The sequence below is a fragment of the Tiliqua scincoides genome, chromosome 5 (genome assembly GCF_035046505.1).
Source record: "Tiliqua scincoides isolate rTilSci1 chromosome 5, rTilSci1.hap2, whole genome shotgun sequence".
Taxonomy (NCBI): domain Eukaryota; kingdom Metazoa; phylum Chordata; class Lepidosauria; order Squamata; family Scincidae; genus Tiliqua; species Tiliqua scincoides.
In genome coordinates, this window is record NC_089825.1 from 109,470,621 (window position 1) to 109,477,380 (window position 6,760).

The 6,760-nt window shown below is 44.5% G+C and overlaps 2 pseudogenes; both read left to right on the top strand.

Moving 5' to 3' along the window:
- The first annotated feature begins 237 nt into the window (after positions 1–237).
- Positions 238–1,179, top strand: LOC136653094 (olfactory receptor 5V1-like; annotated as a pseudogene).
- A 4,257-nt stretch (positions 1,180–5,436) lies between these two features.
- Positions 5,437–6,375, top strand: LOC136653095 (olfactory receptor 5F1-like; annotated as a pseudogene).
- Positions 6,376–6,760: the final 385 nt, after the last annotated feature.

Genomic DNA, 6,760 nt, shown 5'->3' on the forward strand with positions numbered 1-6,760 from the left:
TTTATGAAAGCTGATGTTTCTTCTTGAAATTCTGTGAGTTTCTGAGAGTTCATTAGGAAGAAGAAGCTGGAAAGAGAGAGAGAGAAAGCAAGGAATGGGGCAGCACAAATGCTTTCTATGGATTAAAAAAAAACTGCTGTTGTGCTTTGACTGTTGTCATGCTTGTATTTGTGTGGCTAAGCCCTCTATTCCATGTGCCACCTTTTGACAAATATTCCATTTAATATTCCCTCACAGATGGAGCCCCTACATCGGATGGAGCAGAATGGCACAGCTGTTACTGAATTTATACTCCTGGGGCTCTCCAGTGACCCAGAGGTCCAACTCATTCTCTTTGGTCTCTTTCTCCTTTGCTACTTGGTGGCCCTAGGTGGAAACACTCTCATTCTTCTCATCACCGCTTTGGACAGCAGACTGCACAACCCCATGTATTTCTTTCTGGGTAATCTCTCTGTTGTGGACATTGGGTACACATCTTCCACTGTTCCCAAGATGCTGATAAGTTATCTCTCTCAGGACAAGCGAATCTCCCTTGCTGGTTCCTTCTCCAAAATGTATTTCTTCATCTCCTTTGGTGGCGTTGAATGCCTCCTGCTGGGTGTGATGGCATATGACCGGTATGCTGCCATTTGCCACCCACTGCACTATGGTGTATTCATGAACCCCAAAACGTGAGTGTGGCTGGCAGCATCTGCCTGGATTCTGGGCTTGGCTAACTCTGGTGTGCACTCTGGCATGATGTCCCTTTTGTCTTTCTGCCGGGACAATGTCATCCGACACTTCTTTTGTGACATCCCACCCCTGTTTCAGCTCTCCTGTTCTGACACTCAGGCCAATCAAATTGCGACCTTTGTGGTGGGTGGAGGTGTGATCATGGGTTCATTTCTGGTTACTCTGGTGTCATACATCTATATAGTTTCAGCCATCGTCAGGATCCGCACCAAGGAAGGGCGTCTCAAGGCCTTTTCTACCTGTGCTTCTCACCTGACTGTGGTCAACATCTACTTTGGCACCATCATCTTCACTTACATCCGTCCCAACTCCACATACTCCCAGCAGAAGGATCGGATTTTGCCTGTGCTATACGGGATTCTCACACCAATGCTCAATCCGATCATCTATAGCTTGAGAAACAAGGATGTGCAAGGGGCACTCCGGAAAGCCATGGGTAGGGCATAAAACTACATTCACAGAATCCAAATGATTGTGGGTTTTCTGCTTCAATATTGTGAAGCCAAGACTCCGTTCTCTATATTAGCTATATTAAATATGCTTCTGCCTGCCTTGTGGAACTTTCAAGTTTCACTCTTGGAGCAGAGGATGTTTGTGATACAACCCACTTTTGAAAGTGTCCCACATTTCAGAAATAATTCACAAAGTGGTTTGGAATGAAATTGCTGTTTGAGAAAAAGATGTCCAAAACAGGACGTTTCCTCGGTGCCCTTCCTCAGTCAAGTCCCTTGTTCTTATTGTGTCTGTGAGCTCCTCAGAGCAAGGACTTCTCTTCAAATGTAAAGTACCATGCACATTGATGGTGCTATATTTTTATTATTAATAATAATAATTACATCCCACTGGGTGCAAGAAGTTATCAATTTCTCTGGAGTACACTTTGAATCTACAGAGGTTGGAATGGTTAAGACCTGTCTGATTTACACTCAGCACAGATGCTTCTCCTGGAATTTATAGCTGGATCCAGTGACCTTGACATGAGTAAAGCTGAATCTCACCATTTCTAAGCTGCAGCTCTTGAATGGGAAGAGGACATTGTGGATTAGAATGCTGGTTTGCCAGACATGGGGCAGGAATTGTCTTAATGGGATGGAGGGCAGTAGAATTAGAGCTGTGATAGAATTCCCAAATTTCAGATTGAAAGTAACAATGTTAAAAATATGGCATTTCTTTTTTTTAATACTTTCTGTGGAAATATTCAACATTTAAAAATTGTGTTCAGTCCCATTGTTTCCTCTGGCTTTCACTGCTCAGTCACTCTCTTCTTTGGCCTAACTACATGATTCACACAGGCGATCTTACCCAGTCAGGGATCACATTTGTATGGGACAATGCTGCAGTACTACATAGTAAATCACAGCTGTGAATGCGATTGGAGTGAAGCAAGCAGACTTGCTGCCTGAAACCTTGCAAATCTGTCTCGTCAACATTGGCATTGACACCTGCCTCTAGTTTAAGTGCCAGCTGAAACTCCACCCCAATTTTGTCCCCCCTTTCTTGCTTGCAGGCGTGTTAGTAAGTGCATACCCTCCTGCCAACATCTAACTCCTTCTTGTCCACCTGGCTGCTTTTGTTGAAAGCATGGGGAGGGGAGCGCAGCGCAGTGCAGTGATTCAGGAACATCCTAACACTACTGTCATCTTGCCACCTCCCTCTTGAACCTGCCCAGCCGCATTCAAACACACTGACAGCACAATCCTAAGGGCCATTTACACCACTGGAATGAGAGTTCCAACAGCACAGTTTTATGGCTGCTGCAACCATGACAGTGCCAAAGCCTCAAGTCATGAGTGGCTGGGTTTGTGTAAAAACAAGGAGTTGACACCCGCTGCCACTGGTAAGTTTGTGTAAGGGTTAGGAGGAACAAAGGGAGGGTGGAATGGGGTGGGGTGGGCAGAACAGGAAGGTGACAGGGTGAGGAAGAGGGCAGATTGCATCCAGAAAAGGGGTGGGTTCGGCAACATTGGCACCCACAAAAACCTAACCCCCTTCCCGGACTCTGGAGCTAATGCAGGTTCAAGTTGACCCATGGCAGCTGTTGGGGCATCCCCTGGGGCAAGGAAACAAGTATTCCCTTACCCCAAGGAGGCCTCAACAAGCCACAATGCCCCTGCAGCATACAGTAGAAGTCGTGTTTGCAAACTGTGTTGTCATTGGGGAGTTATGGAGTAGTCCAAAGAGACACAGAGGCAACTGGAAGCCCTTCCCAGAGGTAAATAGAACTTTTATTAATTACCTCTGGTTGGCCTTCTAGCTCCTGCTCTAGCCCTTCCCCACCATTAAATGCAGCACATGCTGCATCAAGTACAATGGTGAGTGATAGGATTGGGTGGTAAGGGTTGTAAATTTTCAGTTTTCCAGCTTTTTAGAACAATTCAAGAAAAAAAGAAGCAAATAGTCCAACATTTATTATCTTTCAATGCCTTTTGTAAACAGTTTTCTCTTAAATAGAATTCTCTTAGCAGCAATAATAGACCATAGGATCCAAACAGCCCAGTTCAGGGCCAATTCCCCTGTGCCAATGCAGTGGCACCATTGCAGCTTGAGGGGCATCTTGCAGGGGAATTTTGCATGTTGGAGGTCTCCTTGAGGTAAGGGGACATTCACCCCTTTGCCACGGGGAAAGCCTCAGCCAGTGTCTACTTGGACTTAGGCCAACCAATTCATTTGCGCAAGTCTGAGTTTATCCATGTTGGTGAATTAAACCTGGGAAGGGGGATGGGATATGGCAAGCCAATCCCACCCCCTTTCCTGAGCCCAATCTGCTCATCATGTTGCCACCCCCCCGGCCCATTCCACCCCCCTCCCCTCAGCAGTCATTACATTACCTGGTCAATTTGCAAAGGATTTGAATGTGTTCATTTGGAATTTGTACAAATCCTCAGTTCCTTTGGGGGCAAGCAGTGGAATGTGACTTCTTTAGCAACACACTACTGGGGGATGCAGGGAGGACACATTGATTGTTCAGTTCTACATCTGCAGTGTAATGTGTAGTTCTTCTCAATTCACAATAGTCCCCTGAAGCAATTACAGACAAGTTCAACACTCTCTGGATCTCATTAACCTCCAAAGGCATGGGTGTGATTCATTATTTTTGACACAAAATATTTCTGCACTCAAAAAGCCTTACTGTCGACCCCAGTAAGTTATTGTCACCACGCCAATTATTTCTCTCAGCTCTAGGGACAATTTAGAAAGCAACAGTTACAATGTAGTAGTGCCTTACACAGGATTTAATAATAGAGGGAGAGAGATTGAGGTTCTCTCAGAAGATCGATAAATGCCATCCTTAAAAGTCATATGCCCAGTAGGTAAGAAATTGATGCTTACTAGTTTTTTGTTTGTTTGTTTGTTTAATCAAATAACGCTTGAAAAATGTCCTGAATGTAAAAAATGTCCTCTATGTATGACTTGAGAATCTGATATACTGAAAATATGATTCCCCATCTCTAGTTCAATTTCACCTTTCAGTCACTGTTCCAAAAATTTTGACTGCCATTTTCATTAAACCAGCACTTTTGGAACACTGAGAAAAAAAAAATTTGAAAGGATATGAGAAGGGACCATGGAGCTCTGAAGAGTTTTGCATTTATCAATGTGTAAAGCCAGAGATATGGTGTTCGTTGTTGTGAGCTCCACCCCCCATCAGACAGTTCAAGATAGCATGAAAGAGAGATCTGTGCGTGAAATGAGTGCACTCCACCAATTTGCTGTTGGGGTAAAATGGTAGACAGGCTGGGAAGGAAAGCTCCTCTCAAACCATTCTCAACTCTCAGAAAACCATGTTTGCCTCCAACTTGGAGAAGCTCCTTTGTCAGTGGGCAGACGTCGGCATCGGCTACATAACAGGAACAAGAGCAAAGCGAAGGGCAATGTAGAAGAAATGGACAAGACAGGAAGAGGCAAAGTAGTGCAAGCAAACAGATCACAAACTTGGCACTTCTAAGGAAATTTTCTAGGAGCTACAGATCATCCCTCTATCAAACTCTTTCTTCTTTTTAAAGAGGCAGTTGCGAAGCTGCATTCAGGGAAATGCAAAAGGCTTCAAGTGAGTATGTATTCCAAGGCTAGCTGAGGCTGAGAAGGAGTGATTTTCCTGAAGCTACTCTGTACAACTGGTGCTGGTGCTGTACAACTGGGCCCCGGAGCAGAGCCCAAGCCTGAGATTCCTATGACAGCCCACCCACTTATGGCGCACTGAGCACTTCCATTAACATTGTGTGGAAGTTTCAAGAGTGATCTAGGGTCCTCTGCTAGGCATGGCCCCTTGGTCAGTTCCCAAACTGGTCATCCTGTTCTGCTAACACCTGTCTACTGCCTTTTTCCTTATTTCCCTACCAATAATCCCTCTGCCCATTATCACCTTGCACAGTGTCCATGTTTGCTTCTAAAATTCATCTTATAAACATCTATTCAGGAATGTTCTCTTTTGTTGAGGACAACATTTTAATCTTGTTTTAGGAGCTCCATTCCTTCTGAGGTCAACTATATTCAGAGTTGCTTGATAACTGTCTTTGATTTACTGTCTGCTGTATCTGAGATGAAATATTTCTAAATGCCAGGTCACGCTGATTGTTAAGGGTCAGCCGTGAAAACTGATTGACTACAGATGCAGAGATTGCCTGCCTCTTATATTTTCGTCTTTGTGAAAGTGCCAGCATTAAAAGTTGAAACTGTGATGTCCTCTCCTACCAAAGAATCTAAATGGACTCCACCGATCCTATAGGAAGACAGAACCAAACAAGTTTCACAGGATTTGTCTTCATGGGATTCTCTATTGATCCAAAGAACAAGAGTCTTCTCTTTGTTGCAGGCTTGTTCGTCTATCTGTTGACTTTGGCAGGGAATCTAATAATCATTATATTGATCTGCGTCGACCAGTGCCTCAAAACTGCCATGTACTTCCTCCTGGGAAACCTCTCTTTTATTGAGATCTGCTACACGTCCACCATACTCCCAAAGGTGCTGTGGGACCTCCTGTTGGGGGACAAGACCATCACCTTCATTGCTCTCCAAATGAATTTCTTTATCACTTTAGCAAGCACAGAGTGCGTACTCCTCTCAGTGATGGCATATGATCGCTATGCAGCCATCTGTCACCCACTCCACTACACCACACTCATGAGACAATCTATATGTACAGGACTGCTAGCAATTCTTGGTGTTCTGGGCACTTTAATTCTATTGTCAACACAGCATCAGTCTTTTCCCTAACGTTCTGTCACTCCAATGCAATTGACCACTTCTTCTGTGATATTCCTCCTATACAGCACCTCTCCTGCTCTGACATTTTTGTCAGCCAGTTGGTGACCTTCACTGTCTCCTGGTGTATTCTTGTTGTGACTTCCTCCACGATTCTTCTTTCCTACATCCTCATTGCCTCTTCTCAAATTCCATACAGGTCATGGTAGGATGAAGGCATTCTCCACTTGTGCTTCCCACCTCACTGTGGTGAGCATCTTCTATGGTACCATCATTTACACCTACCTACGGCCCTCTTCCAGTCATTCCTTGGAACAATACTGCCTGGTGTCTGTGTTGTATACTGTTCTTACACCACTGTGAAACCCCCTGATCTACAGTTTTAGGAACAAGGAAGTGCAGGGGGCACTCTGGAGAACTCTTGGAAAGGATAGGTCATAGGCACAGAATCAACACCTTGAGGGGTTTAAATCCACAGGATAGTATGTTTATTGTCTCTCATGCACATACATGTATGGCTCTCATCCTCACACAAAAATTTAAAAGGTTACCATAACTTTCACAAACATTGGGCAACATCATTAATTACAGGATAGTATGTTTCAAAATACATTGAATGAGTTGTCTTTTAACAAATACAGGTGCAGCCTATTTATCCATGGATTTTTTATCTGTGGATTTGTCTCAAGGCAAATGGGGTGGGGGTACTGAAAGTCACACATGCCTTTGCCTCCTTTGCCCTGCACTGGCCTCTTGCTCTGTTTCCAGGCAGCCCAAAACACAGCAAAAAGGCTCTGTCTTGCCCAGGCAGGGAATAGCCCTGGAG